This window comes from Triticum urartu, chromosome 5A (assembly GCF_056163025.1).
Source record: "Triticum urartu cultivar PI428250 chromosome 5A, HENAU_Tu73, whole genome shotgun sequence".
Taxonomy (NCBI): domain Eukaryota; kingdom Viridiplantae; phylum Streptophyta; class Magnoliopsida; order Poales; family Poaceae; genus Triticum; species Triticum urartu.
In genome coordinates, this window is record NC_141877.1 from 354,105,783 (window position 1) to 354,123,470 (window position 17,688).

Below are 17,688 nucleotides of genomic sequence, written 5' to 3' on the forward strand. Positions count from 1 at the left end.
ATACTACCTTTAAAGGAGTAACGCCAGGCCCAGGGGCTCGTTGTACGGGCTCCCTCCTACTACAAGTTATATTCGGCTCCCCGATAACTTCCGTCACGAGCATTTAACCTTCCACATCGCTCCGTTCCAAAGTGGCTATCAAGCACTGCTCGGACGCGAAGCTTTCGCTCGCTTTAATGCAATACCACACTACACCTCCCTCACACTCAAGATGCCCGGTCCACGTGGCATCATTTCAGTGAAAGGAAATATCAAGCGATCTCTGCGCGCCGAAGAGAGTGCGGCTGCCTTGGCAGCCGCACACTAAAGGCGCCTGGACCAGCGAAAGCATCCAATAGGTCATCAAGACCTCAGGCACAACTAATCAAGTCCGGCGCCGCTATTTATACCGAATACATGGTCACACCCCTATTTGTCAATACAAGGGGCTCAACGCAAGCAGACGAGTGGCAATTTCTTCTCATCTTGAATTATACATGGTTTCTTTAAAAATTGTCCTTTTTGCATGACAACTTTTTCACCTAAATTCCTCTCTTTTACAGACGATCATCGTGCTACACCCGTCCAGGATACGGCACAACGAAGACACAGGCGCAGACGTGCAGCAGGGACCCGCCCTAAGGATTCCTTTTAGATTAAGACCCTGCGTAAACCTTTTTTACTATCTCTTGTTGATACATATCCACCGTTGAGAAGGATGCTGACGTCTTGGCATGTGGCCACGCCAGAACAATGCACGTACCTGGACACAAGGGGCTTCTTACAAAGGCCATTATTTAGGCCCGGTTTATACCACAAAGACCGAATACCTTAGGGAGTGTTCGACGTCGCGAGTTTGGCCCTATATGCATCAGCTCCGAATCATTGTCTTTGGTCAAATGTTGGGTTTGCCTGGCTCCTGTGTTTTGGTGCCTTACGTTCCGCTTTATCGGCTAAGGTAACACCAGGAGAACTACTCGATTGTGCCCTGGTTCATCCAGACGAGCACCTCAGTAGAGAAAGCCGAAAACTGACTGCCATGATATAGCGTGAGACTGGTCAACCACTCGATGACCTGTTGGAATGTCAGAATTCCTCCGCCTTAACGAAGGGCCGTTTTCCGGCCAGGCATGTACGCACCCCGGGATCGGGAGAGTGCGGAGCCACCAGGGGCTATCTAGTAGCCCCACTGTCAAACTCCTATGGCTAAGTGAAAGTGTTAAAGCATTATAGTCCAGTTGCCTCACTCGCTCCGCTATCACCTCCTTAACAGGACCAAGACGTTGGGTTAAGTGTGAACGCGTGTTTTTTGCGAGCACCTCCGCATTATATGCGTGGGGGTCGAAGCCGACGGCTGCAATCTTTCAGGTTATACACATGTATACATAAACGGCCGCCCAGGAGGCATCATATTACTTTTAGGCAAAAGTATAAAAATAGCCTTATAAAAATTTATAAAAGCATTTCGCTTACAATGAGATTACATATCACTCAAACATAATATTTTTTGAGCACTGGGTCTCTATCAAACGAGCACCCTCAAGAACTTCTTCAAAGTAGTGCTCAACAGCCATTCGACCTATGGCCGAATCCCGCGCTGCAACAGTGGTAGCATCCATCTCCGCCCAGTATGCTTTAACACGGGAAAAGGCCATCCGTGAGCCCTCTATGCACGCCGACCTCTTCACCGTATTAATGCGCGGCACCACGTCAAGGAGCTGCTGCACCAAGCTGAAATAGTTGTTCGGTTTTGGCCTTTCCGGCCATAGCTGATCCACAACAAACCTCATGGAGAGTCCGGACAACCTATTCGGTTCGGCCCATTCGGCTAATTGGTCAGTCAATGAAAGCGGACGCTCGGGAGAATGGAATTGTGTCCAAAACAGCTGGTCCACTTCACGGTCCATCTGACGCTGGAAGTACTTGGCCGCATCGGCAGCGCTCGCCGCCAAATCCATATACACATCCTCCGAACTCCACAGCCGATCCAGAGAGGCATACCGTGGATCTCCGAACTTCCTCTGCAACATAAAGGATTTCCTAGCTACAATATCCCCGGCTTCCTGCAGCTCCTCCTTCTTCGCCCTCATAGCAGAGCGGATGTCTTTTCTCGTCGCAGCAGCCTTCTCAAGGTCCGATGCCTTCGCTAGGTTTTCCTTTTCAAGAACCCGGCAACGGTCGGCGGCGGCTTTTAATTCTATGGTCATCTTGGCCATCTTATCTCGGCTCTCGCCATGCGCGGCCTTCTCGGTTTTCAACTCTTCGGCCGCCTTCAAAGCAGCCGCATTACTAAACCTCGCTTGTTCCTTGGCTCGGGCAAGTTCTGCTCGCAAGGCTTCAACAGTGGCAGCTCCATCTGTAGTCACAACATATTAAAGATACTGGCATCATGCCGCTCTTACTATGTGGCGTTTACCAGATAATGACACTTACCCTGTACCTCGTCAAGCCTTTGGTTAACAAGCTCGATGTCGGCGTCTGCCGCATCGAACTGCTGTTTTAAATGGGCAAACTCTCTAGTCCGGCTAGCCACCGGAGCTTCCATCACCTGCACATAGAGGCAGTATGGCTATTACCTGGGAATATGATCCTCTGTTCGTCGTTGTTTCCGACGACAACCAGAGTCTCAGGGGCTACTATCTACACAGGGCACACCTAGCATGTGCAGGACTATCATACATTATTTTACATACCTCAAAGCATGTCAGTAGACTCATAAAAGCTTCATGCAATCCGCTTTCGGCAGACGAGATTCTCTCCATCACCGTATTCATCAGCACACGGTGTTCATCTGAGATAGCTGCTCGCCCCACCAACTCCCTCAGAACATCCGTTCGCACAACAGACGGTGTCGGACTCTTTTTCCCGCTCTCTTCGGGAGCCGGACACTGGGAGCTTCGGGGGTCAATGGGATTATCTTCTGGCCTCACTGGACCCGGAGAGGCCCTCTGCGACGACACTTCGGGGTCGCCCGCTTCCGGAGCAGAGGAGTCCGGAGGGGGCGTTTCGCTCTCCATCATCTCTGGAAGAAGATCCCCGAAGACGAGCTCATTTGAGAGGGGCTAAGACCCGAACTGCAAAGATATATGTGGTGGTTATTTTCTCAGAAGAAAAAGATGGCATACATGTACTATTAAAGTATTTCGGGTCACTTACGACTCGCTGGAGGATTGATCCCCCCGCGGACTTTGTGCGACAAAAGCACCCCCCGAGGTAGGACCCTCTGTGGGAGACTTCTTCTCCTGTTTGGAAGCTTCGGCTTCCGAATCCCCGGGCGCAGTCCTTTTCCTCCTCCGGTCATCTTCCTTCATGGAGACGCTCGCTCCCTCGGTTAGAATGGGCAGCGTTGGGGGCCCGCGTCCGCCCGTATTATCCTCCCCAGTATCTTCCTTCAAGGGCTCCAGGCAAGGTGCGACCTGGAGCATCTTTTCCAATACCGGATTCTCCAAACCCTCAGGGAGGGGGGCCGAACACCGAATCAACTTCGCCTTTGTTAGCCAGTCCTGGTCAAAAAGCAAACTCACAGAAATAACTTCGTAACAAGTGAGAGATAGTATGTTCGGCCGGAAGATTCCTTACCTGTTCGGCGGCGCGGTTACTGCTCAGGCCCACGTCCTTGGTAATTTCCGGACACTCTACCTGAGGTCCGAAGAATGACTTGTACATCTCCTCGTGCGTCAGGCCGAGGAAATTTTGAATGACACGCGGCCCCTCGGGATTGAACTCCCACAAGCGAAGGGGCCGGCGTTTGCAAGGCTGGACTTGACGAACCAGCATAACTTGTATTACCGCAACCAAACTAAAATCTCCATTGAAGAGATCTCGAATGCGGCTTTGCAGTATAGGCACGTCCTTGGATGGACCCCAGCTCAGACCTCTGCTGATCCATGACATCAGTTGTGGTGGAGGGCCCGAGCGGAAAACTGGGGCGTCCTCCCACTTGGCACTTCTAGGAGCCGTGATGTAGAACCACTCCTGTTGCCACAATTCAGACACCTCTGGAATGGAACCTTTGGGCCATGGAGCTCCCGTCATCTTGCATATTGAGGCACCTCCACACGCTGCATGTTGCCCCTTGATCATCTTCGGCTTTACTTCAAAGGTCTTGAGCCACAGGCCAAAGTGAGGGGTAACCCGGAGGAAGGCCTCACACACGACAATAAATGTCGTGATATGAAGAAAGGAGTCCGGAGCTAGATCATGGAAATCTAGCCCGTAATAAAACATCAAACCCCTGACGAAAGGATCCAGAGCAAGGCCAAGACCTCGGAGGAAGTGGGAGACGAACACGACGTTCTCGTTGGGCTTGGGGGAGGGGACGGCCTGCCCTCGGGCGGGCAGCCGATGCACAACCTCGGCGGTCAGATATCTGGCCTCTCTCAACTTTTTGATGTTTTCTTCCATGACGGAGGAAGGAACCCATCGGCCCTGAAGGCTAGATCCGGACATGATTGAAGGTTCGGAGCACCTGATCTGAACCTTGGGTGTTTGAGCTTGAGGTGGGGGAAGGATTCGATTGAGCACGGGAGGGAAAAAAGTAAGATCCTTGTCCCTTTATAAAGAGGGTGAATATCAAGCATCCTCTCCGTGGCCGTTTGGACTTGCCTATAGTCTAGGAGTCCTAGAAGCGGTTGGGTTACCAACGCCCATATTGATGAGAATCCCGGAATAAGGGGACACGATCTCTGCTTTAACAAGACGTGCCAAGGAAACCGCCTCGCATGACGCGCTGAGGTGGGATAATAAAACGATTCGAATAAAGGCTTGGCCGTGGTGCGATGTCGCACTACGGAATATGTCAGCGGATTAGATCTGTGTAAATATTATTATCTCTATGGCCATATGTGGAAACTTATTTTGCAAAGCCGGACACTATCTTTGTGTTCAGAATCTTCTATGAAGTACTTGGAGGAGGAACCCGCCTTGCAATGCCGAAGACAATCTACGCGCCGGACTCATTGTCATTGAAGCCTGGTTCAGGGGCTACTGAGGGAGTCCTGGATTAGGGGGTGTCCGGATGGCCGGACTATACCTTCAGCCGGACTCCTGGACTATGAAGATACAAGATTGAAGACTTCGTCCCGTGTCCGGAAGGGACTTTCCTTGGCGTGGAAGGCAAGCTTGGCGATACGGATATGTAGATCTCCTACCATTGTAACCGACTTTGTGTAACCCTAACCCTCTCCGGTGTCTATATAAACCAGAGGGTTTTAGTCCGTAGGACAACATAGAGAACAACAATCATACCATAGGCTAGCTTCTAGGGTTTAGCCTCTCCGATCTCGTGGTAGATCTACTCTTGTACTACCCATATCATCAATATTAATCAAGCAGGACATAGGGTTTTACCTCCATCGAGAGGGCCCGAACCTGGGTAAAACTTCGTGTCCCATGCCTCATGTTACCATCCGGCCTAGACGCACAGTTCGGGACCCCCTACCCGAGATCTGCCGGTTTTGACACCGACAGAGAGAAACAGAGCTAGAGTGTTGGAGGGGGTGGTAGTGGAGTTGCTTCTAACAAATGGTGGGATAGGCTTGCTAGACAACCGGAGGGCACGCCTGCAATATCAATAAGAGAGGGGATGGCTGCCTGTCTGTGCACGTGCGTGTGAGAGACGGGTCAGGAGGCATGCATGAATGATGAGGGGGACGATATGGCTTTGGTAAGCAGACATAACTGCATAGGAAGATCAATCGTCCTTTGTCAGATAAAGGAGAGACATAACTTGTGAGGTACATCGATCGATGGGGGGGATAGTTAAAGTCGACCTAGGTATATGTTGGGAGATCGATCGGTATACATGCATGTGTGTGTTAGAAGCAAATGAGGCACGGGGAGAAGGATAGAGAGAGAGGGATGCATCTGGGAGGTGGTGCAAGAGTCATACTATATCGAGGGGGAAGGAGTGTGCGAGTATGAGATCGATGAAAAGAGTGGTGGGAGTGAGGCATGGACGATGGTAAGAGAAGAGGGGAAGCTTGTGTTTGTGCTAGGCACACCTGGCTAGAGAGGCATATCGATCGATGTGTGTCGTAAAGAAGGAGCTGGGGGCTACACACACCGTGGGTGAACGACCTAAAGTGAAAATATGAATTTGCGCGATGGATCTAGAGAATGGTGAGGGAGGGTGAGAGGGATGCGGGCGTGTGCATGCACGAGAGAAAGTTAGCGCTAGCTAGCTACAAAGATAAGCGGATTGTGTGGGTGTAAAAGACGAATAGAGATCATACTTCATTATAAAAAGCGAATTCAGATATTTGAAGAATTTATCATGGTGTTTTAAACCGACGCATGTGTGAATATATATAATGGTGATACACATGGTGTGGTCATGAACATGTTATACTACATATAATATATTTTATCTCTACTCTTATAAAAACGGAGTTGTTGATTATGGTGTGCCTGCCATCCTGCAATATAGGCCGTCCGATTTATATCTGACGGATAGGAAGGAAACTATGGAAATTTTGAAAAAAGATACCCACACCCCTCTCCACATTTGCAAATTAGGCCTCCCCTTGATCATGTTGATGTTCTGTGAAACGCATGGGCATCTTCCTAGTACTATGTATAATATATAGAACATTGATCATAATTTGGGCTAATGTGTGGCTTTTGCAGCTCAGGTCTAAATACTTGTCATAATGTAGGGTGTGGGGCACTATACTATGTGTGATAAACACGGTGTACACGTATGGAACATGGTTTAGATTATGAATATATAGTTAGTACATCAAATGTGCTATTATTTGGAATCAACATCAAGAGTATTCAAAAAATAGAATTCGAGTTAATGTAATACACATAGTTCATATCTATCTCTATAGTAATCATGTGGTGTGTTATTAAGGTAATACACGAATGATGGTTGAAGTTGGCAACAATCATGATTGTAGATTCTTATTGAAATAGAGAAACGGATTCAAATTCAGTTCGAATTACAGCGGTAGTATAGACATTTGGAATGCACTAAAATGTTGGTATGAGTAGGTTACATGCATTATACAGCAAGCAAAAAAATTAATTAGACATAACATGGATTCATACTCCCTCCATCCATCTATATAGGGCGTAATGCGTTTTTTAAGACCGCCTTTGACTATTGACAAGATTAATAGTACATGACAAGCACAATGTGAAAATTATATCATTGAAAGAACCTTTCACAAATGAATTTAACGGTGTGCTTTGTGTAAGTTGCATGTCATATATTATTGCTCTATAATTGGTCAAAGTTAGCATCGAAAAACGCATTAGGCCCTATATAGATGGAAGGAGGGAGTAGCTTTGAATAGCATTTTTATAGTAAAACAGGGCAAGACTCTCTCTTTGTGTGGTGTGAATATTTTTATTTTTTTCATTTTCTTTTTGGTTGAGGGAAGGCGAATTGATTTGGTACGTAAAAGTACAATATTACACGTTAGGCTTGTCCCTAAAATTCAACCCGCGCCTTGTTATATCCCGAAAATTCAGATATCGTGCTCCCAAAACTGGCGCCATCACAACCCGCGCATTGCTATCCCGAAATTACAACGCGCGCGAAACCTCCCTCCAGCTGCCAAATCCCGACATGCGAAATCCCGCTTCTAACACTGAGCCGAATGGGCCGCTAGTTCAAATCAGTGGGGTACTTTTGTAACAGACCCTACATTTTGGACAAGCGCGTCCCTAAGTCATGGTTCACCCCCTCCCATCACCTCCTTTTTGCCATTCGAAATCCCAGGCCGCCATAACCTCTCTGCTCTAGCCGCGAAACCCCACCCTCCTCCGTCCGCCACCTCACCACTGCCCAGCCGGAGCCTCTTCCCCGACGATGTCGTCCACCGTAACAGCTCGACGTCCCTCGTCCACCTCCCCGGATGAGGATCCGTCGTCCATCTCGTCGTCCTGCCGGTTCAGCCGCCCCGTCCTCCACCTCCAAGGAGCTGCTCCGACGATCGCCTCGTCTATCGCGGCTGCTCCATCCCCACAGCGCCGCCTTAACCTGCTCCACCGGAACCGCAGCATCCTCACCGACTCCTCAGACGAAGCCGAGGCCTACTCGGCGCCACCAAAGAGGTTGTACAGTCATCGCATCGCACCTTCTCCTTAGCTCGACCTCCCGGCGCCGATGGTGCTCCATCCCGCACCCCCATGGAGCGGCTACCTTGAAGCCGGCGCCATGGGTGACCTCTCCACGGCGGCTCTCCCCCAATGTGAGGCCCCTTCGGCGGCGGCATCTATATCGGCTGGATCTGCTGCTGCTACTACTGCTCTCGCTCGCTCGCTCGTGCTGCTGCTGCTCTGGCTCTCGCTCGATCGCTAGCTCGCCCAGCTGCTGCTGCTCCAGCTCTCGCTCGCTCGCTCGCAATGCTGCTGCTGTCCCCCTCGCTCGTGCTGCTGCTCTGCTCCGATTTAGCTACACTTCAGTCAACTGAATCGACTTTTGGGTCAGTCGATTTTCAGGGGGCGGGGGGCTCGCCAGAGTTAAGGAAGAACCACCCGCAGCGGGGACGGGGGCTCACTGGAGAGGTACCCCACTATCTATCTTAGGTTTCAGGGTGGGGCGGGGGGCTATTGGGCTAGCCGGGGCGGCGGCGGACCGGCGATGGGGAGTTGTTTCGGGGGGGCAAGGCGGCGCTGGGGCCGGCAGTTCGGCCGGTGGTGGCTGGCGGCTCAGGGGGGTGCAGGTTGAAGATGAACGGCATGCCCTCCCTAAACTACATGTCAAGTGCCTCTCTGCTACCATTGCATTCAGTTTCGACAGTAACATTCAGATTCCACAGTAAATTTCAGTTTCGACAGTTAAGTTCAGAGTCAACGGTTTTTACCTCATCTATTGTAGTCAGGTGGTTTTTGGTGATGTAAATTTTACATCTATTCTACATCATCTATTGGAGATGCTATTAGAATCCCACTTGAGATTGACGATGTATGTCTTGTGCTGCTTCAGCCTTGACGTCTTACGGCTCACCGGGGCTACTCCAACAACAGAACGGTCCATCACAACAGACCAGTGCCCTGGACGCCGTCTACAGATTCCTCAGATCTTCCTCCACACCTCTGACAGCCACCTCTGCCTCAACTGCTTCAGCGACCAACCCAATGATGCTAAGGTCGACACGGCTATGGCAAAGAGGTTATACACTTGTTGCATCACTTATTACTATACATTCATGTCGATCCGTTAGGGCTATTTTGGTTCGACGGAAAAACATAGCAATAGTGAATTTTCCAATGGCACTCTACTATTCAATTATTCATGCATTTTGTTGAAAGGAATGAAGCAAAACATCCACCTGGACCTACTTTTCAAAATCCTATGCATGAAAACAAGACCTAGTGCATTAGTCATAGAATAACATTCTAACTATACACTCTTTCATATTGTTTCACTTTATTTTGGCCATGTTTCTTTGCATTCCTCTGCTCTTCCAATTCCTATAAACCAAACACTCAAGTTGACAGAAATCCTGTGTTTACAAATGCTCTGTTTACCATGTGCATTCCTATCCGATTCCGGTGTTTTTCCTATCCTTGCATTTTTTAGAATCATGCAAGCCAAATGAGCCCTTACAGAATTACTTCAGTTACAGGTAGGTGTCGAAGGGAACTTCGTGTGGTTTGTCCTGCTCCTGCCACGATGTCGTCCATCTCAACTGAGCTGCTCCATCAACACAAACATCCACCAAACCAGACATCATAACTCCTAACCGTATATCGCCGCCTCAGATCTCCTTCCCTGCCGCCGGCACCCACAGCAATGATATCACCATCATCGACTCAGTAGATGAACCTGAGGAGTACACGGGTCCACAAGAGAGGCCGCACTCTTTTGTTTCTGCTTATGTTATGCACTGCTTAAAATTACCTGCTACTTTATCGTCATGTTCACCTCTTGGACTCCAAGTTAGGTCCAAATTAATGTTCAAACTTGCGTTATAAATTAGTTGTGGGGCACATATCGAGGAAGCAATGAATAGTATCTCTGTATAATATCTGGTTCACCTAGGGTATGCCTATGTTGTTCATCTTGGGTGGGAAACAAATAGTAAAGCAATCATCATCTGTCTTTTTATTAAATTAAAGCAATCATCAGCCTGTTATCATTATTTTTTGATCCATCCATTGTTTTTTCCATCACTCTAAATTTCTGCATGCTCTCCTTACATAATCTCACCATATTTTTTCGTATGCATGTCAGATAGTGTACACAGTCATGCTGAACATGTAGAGAAAAAGAGAAGAGTTTTGTGCGGCAATACATTGTCATGCAGACATCGCTCCATGGTGGGTTCAATGGCAAACCCTCCCCACCCCTCTCCAGATTGTAATCTAGAGGAAGATATTTGTTCTGAGGCGGATTCAGACGCCGCTGACCACTCCTATTTACCCCCCAAGGTGTTTGCTCTACCTTGGCATGATGATGTTAGTCATATCATGCATATGTTGCCTTGCATTTCCTACTTTGACATCATATATGTCATCTGCTTAGTTTAGACATGTTCTGTAATGCCACATGTTTAGTTTCTATATCATATATGGGAATTATGCAGTCTCATGTCTTTTAGCCAGCCATAATATACGTGAAATGTGCAATGCCATCCTGTTTAACCAGGCATCATATATTTGAATGATATCTTGCCCATCCTTTTCTTCATTACATTTCCATTTGTTGACAATGTTTGTACATTAAACTACTCTTGCCGTGAATCAGCCATTTGGGTGGGAGATTGAAAAATCTGGAGTGAAAACAAGGCCTTCAGAGCAGAGAGTGCTACCTGTCGAAGCAGATCTCTTGTTGGGTCCCGATAGCTCCTCAGAGATGGATTCAGAGACAGATGACCAGTCCTATTCCCCCACCGAGGTGTATGCTCTAACTTGGCACGGTTATACTGCTCATATCATGCATATGGTGTCTTGCATTGCATAGTTTAGACATCATATACACAATATTCAACACCATGTTCTTAGTTCAGACATCATATCTAATGCCCTCTGTTTAGCATATAAATCACATATGTGAATTAAATGATGCGATCCTGATTACATAGATAACATGTAGGTGAATTATGTCATGCGATCATGTTTAGTTATTCATCATATCTTTGAGTTATGTTATGCTATGCTATCCAGTTTAGATAGACATCATATATGTGAAATTATGTCATGCTATCCTTTTAGTTAAACAATATACATGTCAACTATTTCATGCCCTCTTTTTCCACACTATCTATTGCATCTGTCTCTCATACAATGTCCATACATTCAACTATGTTTCCTGTTTATCAGCCATTTGAATTGGAGCAGGTGATGCCAGCATCTAGCGTACTAAAAACACTGTCTTCAAATAAAACAATGCTACCTCTTCGTGGAGATAGCACCCCGGTTGTACATGCACGAGAACCGGCCCTACCACACATAACCCAAACTCTCGCAGATTTAACCCTACTGCGATGGACAGAGAACCAGCTAAAATAGTGCTACCTCTTGGTGGAGATAGCACCTCGGTTGTACATGCACGAGATCCATCCCTACCACACATAACCCAAACTCTCGCAGATTGTACCCCTACTGCGATGGACAGAGAACCAGCTTCACCCAATCTAACCCCAACCCCAGCAGATAGTAGCCCAGTTCCTGTTGACACAGCACCATCTCCACCACAGAGCTCCCAAACAAGAGCAGTTAGTAAGGCAGCTCCAGTTCCCAAAGGGCCAGTACTACCACGGCAAACCCCAACTCCACCAGTTAGTACGCCTATTCCTGTGGAGGAAGCACAACCAACTAGTCATAGTTTAGCATCTATCGCATTTGATGTTGTTAAATCATATGTGCGTATCTTCCCATCTTGGAAATATTATACTAAATATGAAGGAAAATGCCAGTTGCAGGTGTTTGTCCAGGAGTTATATGTAAGTAATGTTATTCATGGCAATTACTTTGCTTTGTCCCATACATCCTACCTCCATGATGGTTATAATACAACAAATTTTCCCATTTTTCTCTATAGAGAAGGACCAATTTGGAAACTCAGGATGAGGTAACCTGTGCTAATACCTCTACTATCTTCAAGAATGCTAGGTGGCAGTATCGGAATTACCTGAAGAAAACGTACTTCACCGGCAAAGAAACTCATCAAATTCCCTTACGTTCTCCTGAGACACATTTACTGGACGATGAATGGGAACGCCTTGTTCTGTACTGGTCCCGAACCAAGAATGTGGTAAGGTCTATGAGCTCATTTTCTATTTTTAAGTACTATATTCTTGCGTCTTACTGTACTCTGTTCATGTAGAACAAGTGCCTAAACTTGAAGAACAACTGTTCTAATTTAAGATTCCATTCCTATCATAGTTCAAAAAAGCACTAGGCGTTAATTGTGTGTTTCGCCACCGCCTTGCGCTTTACTGACCAAAGCGCATGCTTATGCGCAGTTATGCACAGATTAAACATAGTTATGCGCAATGCGTTTCGCCAACGCCTAGAGCCTAGGCGCGCTTAAGTGCTCGCTTAGGCGCGCCTTTTTTAACTATGATTGCTATCGCGCATGCTGCTTTGCTCTTGTATCACTGTATTTACTCATACAGACTTATTTTGAAATTGAAGGATCCAATAGAAACTAAAATGGCACAGCAGGTATGTTCACGCATGTTTCTTTAACAGGCTTGCTCTTATCAATAGCTATGTTGATTTCAATTTCAATTGTGTATACAGTTGACTTCTGATATCATGCAGATTACTAGCATCACAATAGAGCCAATAGTGTTGTTGTACATGCAGACCGTGGTACCCATCTGAAATCTTGTTGTGCCAACATGCTATTAAAATGGTTGTGATGTGGTATAATAGGGTGGTATCCTCCTTTGAATCATTCGAGTGGCTTGACTTGGCACATGTTCACGCATGTAGTTGAAACAAAATCAACATAGCCTCCATGATATTTATGTTCATGATGAATTATATCATACTCATGCTTGCATCGTTGATTAATTTTAATGCATGTTCATGACTGTTGTCGCTCCCTAGCTGGTTGCTTCCCAGTCTCTTTCTAGCCTTCACTTGTACTAAGCGGGAATACTGCTTGTGCATCCAATTCCATAAACCCCAAAGTTATTCCATATGAGTCCACCATACCTTCCTATATGCGGTATCTACCTGCCGTTCCAAGTAAATTTTTTATGTGCCAAACTCTAAACCTTCAAATAAAAATTTTGTTTTGTATGCTCGAATAGCTCATGTATCAACTAGGGTTGTCTGTATCTTCCATACTAGGCGGGTTATTCTCAAGAGGAGTGGACTCCGCTCCTCACTCATGAGAAAATGGCTGGTCACCCGGATGCCCAGTCCCTTGCTCAAATCAAATCAAAATAATTGCAAACAAAACTCCCCCGGGACTGTTGTTAGTTGGAGGCACCCGTTGTTTCGGGCAAGCCATGGATTGATGCTTGTTGGTGGTGGGGGAGTATAAACTTTACCATTCTGCTTGGGAACCGCCTATAATGTGTGTAGCATGGAAGATATCGATATCTCTCGGTTGTTATGTTGGCAATGAAAGTATACCGCTCAAAATATTATTCATCTCCATTTCAAAATCGAGCTCTGGCACCTCTACAAATCCCTGCTTCCCTCTACGAAGGGCTTATCTATTTACTTTTATGTTGAGTCATCACCCTCTTATTAAAAAGCACCAGTTGGAGGGCACCGCTGTTATTTGCATGTATTATTGTTAGTTTACATTGAGTATGACTATGACTGGATCTCTTTTTACCATGAATTACAATTTCCAGTCAGCCCTTGATCTTCAGGGGTGCTCTAAATTTATGTTTTGCGGTCTCAGAAAGGGCTAGCGAGATACCATCTTGTTATATCATATTATGATTATTTTGAGAAAGTGTTGTCATCTAAGATTTATTATTATTGCTTGCTAGTTGATTATGTCCTTGATATGAGTAAACATGAGACCTAAATGTTATTGTGAATATGGTTAGTTCATAATCTTTGCTGAAAACTTGAATGTTGGCTTTACATATTTGCAACAACAAGAGCAAACAGAGTTTGTAAAAGTTTTTCTTTATCACTTTCAGTTTATCAACTGAATTGCTTGAGGACAAGCAAATGTTTAAGCTTGGGGGAGTTGATACGTCTCCATCGTATCTACTTTTCCAAACACGTTTGCCCTTGTTTTGGACTCTAACTTGCATGATTTGAATGGAACTAACCCAGACTGATGTTGTTTTCAGCAGAATTGCCATGGTGTTATTTTTGTGCAGAAATAAAAGTTCTCGGAATGACCTGAAAATCAACAGAGAATATTTTTGGAATATATAAAAAATACTGGCGAAAGAATCAAGGCCAGGGGCCACACCCTGTCCATGAGGGTGGGAGGTGCGCCTACCCCCGTAGGCGCGCCCCCTGCCTCGTGGGTCCCCTAGTGCTCCACCGACCTCAACTCCAACTCTATATATTCACGTTTGGGGAGAAAAAAATCAGAGAGAAGGATTCATCGCGTTTTATGATACGTAGCCGCCGCCAAGCCCTAATCTCTCTCGAGAGGGCTCATCCGGAGTCCGTTCGAGGCTCCGGAGAGGGGAATCCGTCGCCATCGTCATCATCTACCTTCCTCCGTCACCAATTCCATGATGCTCACCACCGTGCGTGAGTAATTCCATCGTAGGCTTGCTAGACGGTGATGGGTTGGATGAGATTTATCATGTAATCGAGTTAGTTATGTTCTGAGATTGATGTTGCTATGACTTTTCTATGCTTAATGTTTGTCACTAGGGCCCGGGTGCCATGATTCAGATCTAAACCTATTATGTTTCCATGAATATATGTGAGTTCTTGATCCTATTTTGCAAGTCTATAGTCACCTATTATGTGTTATGATCCGTTAACCCCGAAGTAACAATAATCGGGATACTTACCGGTGATGACCGTAGTTTGAGGAGTTCATGTATTCACTAAGTGTTAATGCTTTGGTCCGATACTCTATTAAAAGGAGGCTTTAATATCCCTTAGTTTCCAGTAGGACCCTGCTGCCACGGGAGGGTAGGACAAAAGATGTCATGCAAGTTCTTTCCATAAGCATGTATGACTATATTCGGAATACATGCCTACATTACATTGATGAACTGGAGCTAGTTCCATGTCACCCTATGTTGTAACCGTTGCATGAGGAATCGCATCTGACATAATTATCCATCACTGATCCATTGCCTACAAGCTTTTCACTTATTGATTCTTGCTTCGTTACTTTTCCGTTGCCAGTGTTACAATCACTACAAAATTGCTACCGTCACTTTTGCGACCGTTACCGCTACTATCATATTACTTTGCTACTAAACACTTTGCTGCAGATATTATGTTTCCAGGTGTGGTTGAATTGACAACTCAGCTGCAAATACTTGAGAATATTCTTTGGCTCCCCTTGTGTTCAATCAACAAATTTGGGTTGAATACTCTACCCTCAAAAATTGTTGCGATCCCCTATACTTGTGGGTTATCAACTGGGCATCCCGGTTACCGGCCATTTTCTCCTGAATGAGGAGAGGAGTCCACTCCTATTGAGAATAAACCGCCTAGCATGGAAGATATAGACAACCCTAGTTGATACATGAGCTATTCGAGCATACAAAACAGAATTTCATTTGAAGGTTTAGAGTTTGGCACATACAAATTTACTTGGAACGGCAGGTAGATACCGCATATAGGAAGGTATGGTGGACTCATATGGAATAACTTTTGGGGTTTATGGAAGTGGATGCACAAGCAGTATTCCTGCTTAGTACAAGTGAAGGCTAAAAAGAGACTGGGAAGCGACCAACTAGAGAGCGACAACAGTCATGAACATGCATTAAAATTAATCAACACTGAATGCAAGCATGAGTAGGATATAATTCACCATGAACATAAATATCGTGGAGGCTATGTTGATTTTGTTTCAACTAAACATGTGCCAAGTCAAGCCACTCGAATCATTCAAAGGAGGATACCACCCTATCATACCACATCACACCCATTTTAATAGCACGCTGGCACGCAAGGTAAACCATTATAAACTCCTAGGAAATTAAGCATGGCATGAGCAACTATAATCTCTAACTTTCATTGCAAACATGTTTCATTCATAATAGGCTAAATCAGGAACGATGAACTAATCATATTTACAAAAATAAGATAGGTTGAGTTCATACCAGCTTTTCTCATCTCAATTAGTTCATCATAAATCGCCATTATTGTCTTTCACTTGCACGGCCGAACAGTGTGGATAATAATAATAGTGCATGTGCATTGGACTAAGCTGGAATCGGCAAGCATTTAATACACAGGAGAAGCCAAGGTAATACGGGCTCTTTGCTAGATCAACAATAATGCATATGAGAGCCACTCAACATTTTCATCATGGTCTTCTCCTCTCGACCCCCAAAGAAAAGAAAAGAAAAGAAAAGAAAGGAAGCAAAACTATTTACACGGGAAAGCTCCCAACAAGAAAAAGAAGAACGAGAAATATTTTTGGGTTTACTTTTTAATTACTACTACTATAGGCATGGAAAGTAAACTAGCTAAAAGCTACAACTAATTTTTTTTGTTTTTTCTTAAGGTTTTTCAAACACACAAGAAGAATGCTTAAAACAGAAAATAAACTAGCATGGATAATACAATGAAAAAGTATGAGTACCGACAACTGGCATGAGTGTGTGAACATGAACGTAATGTCGGTGAGAAATACATACTCCCGCAAGCTTAGGCTTTTGGCCTAAGTTGGTTTATGGCCACGGCTCAAAGCTGCCCTCTCCGGTGTACGGAGGAGTATCCTCTGGGTGCCACTGGTTGGCGATCTCCTCTGGATTCCATTGATAAACAGACTGGCGATAAGGGTCAAGGGGTGGCTCCGGCTCAGGCTCTGGAGCTGGTGTCACGCTCAAGTATGCATAAATGGCCTCTGGCAAAATGAGGTACGTGCCTGAAAATATGATAAACAAAGAGGGAGAAGGCAAGGTAATAATCTCACAGTAAGTTTTATCAAATATCAATCTATATTTAAGCATCTTCTTCTTATCCTTAACAATAAAATCATGTGCTACCATACTCTTCTAATCTAGAAAAATAGGAGGCAGCAACTTTTCTTCTTTCTCATAATGCCTAATTGGTATGTTAAAGTGTGCAGCAAGGCGCGAAGCAAAGATGCCTCCAAAGATGGGACCCTTCATATGGTTCAGATTTAACTGTTTAGCAACAATAGCGCCTAAACTGAAAGTAGCATCACGAAACAAGGCATGGCGCAAAATAACAATATCAGGGGCGCTAAGGTTTCCACTGTTCCCATGACCAATCAAGCATCTACTAGCAAATATTGCAAAGTAACGTAGAACAGGAAAATGTATGCTAGTAATTCTTGCATCAGAAACTTTCCTCGTTTCCCCTACAGCAATCATATCAATAAACCCTTCCACATCATTACGATGTGGTTCCTTTATGCTGCCCTCAAAGGGCAACTTGCAAACCGCACAAAATTCATAAAGTGACATCTCCTTATACTCATCATACAAATAAAAATCCACAGAAGGTGGCGACCTCCTAGCATGGAAATGAAAATTTTGCACAAAAATATTAGTGAGTAGGAGATATTGTTCGAGCTGGTCATGGAGGAAGTCGGTGAGGCCTGCATTCTCGACCAAATAATAAAAGTCTTCATAAATCCCGGTTGCTCTCAAGAACTCA